We start from the raw sequence: 353 nt of genomic DNA, 5'->3' as shown, positions 1-353 counted from the left end.
ATAATTGGCACAAATTCATGATCATATTTTTTCACTGGAAACAATCAAACAATGGTTATTAGTTAGAGTTGTTCGTCGTAAAGCAGCCAGCGTCATTTGTGTATATATTATTTACTTTGTTTTCCCTTTGTGTTACATTGTGAACATCATGACACTGCTCTAGGGGGATACATATCACTGGGACGTCTCATTCTAGTAATCTATTGAAGTGTGCAGATGCTCTGCTATAATTTAGGGTTATTTTTTCGTAATTTAGTGACGTATTTCTCCCAAATCTATGCACTTCTGCTGTATGAAGATTTGTTGCGCATAGGTTGTACGATCGTAAGCACGCGCACGATCACAGGTGAGCT

At 37.7% G+C, this 353-nt stretch overlaps 1 protein-coding gene across 2 annotated transcripts in view; it reads left to right on the top strand.

Annotated features, from left to right (window-relative positions):
* The window catches only part of LOC119587987 (probable uridine nucleosidase 2), a 14,702-nt gene that overhangs the window by 9,159 nt on the left and 5,190 nt on the right, over window positions 1-353 (top strand). The window lies entirely within an intron of this gene.

This window comes from Penaeus monodon, chromosome 23 (genome assembly GCF_015228065.2).
Source record: "Penaeus monodon isolate SGIC_2016 chromosome 23, NSTDA_Pmon_1, whole genome shotgun sequence".
In the NCBI taxonomy this organism is placed as follows: domain Eukaryota; kingdom Metazoa; phylum Arthropoda; class Malacostraca; order Decapoda; family Penaeidae; genus Penaeus; species Penaeus monodon.
Note: the sequence above shows the minus strand (reverse complement) of the source record. Positions and strands in the feature narration are given on the sequence as shown.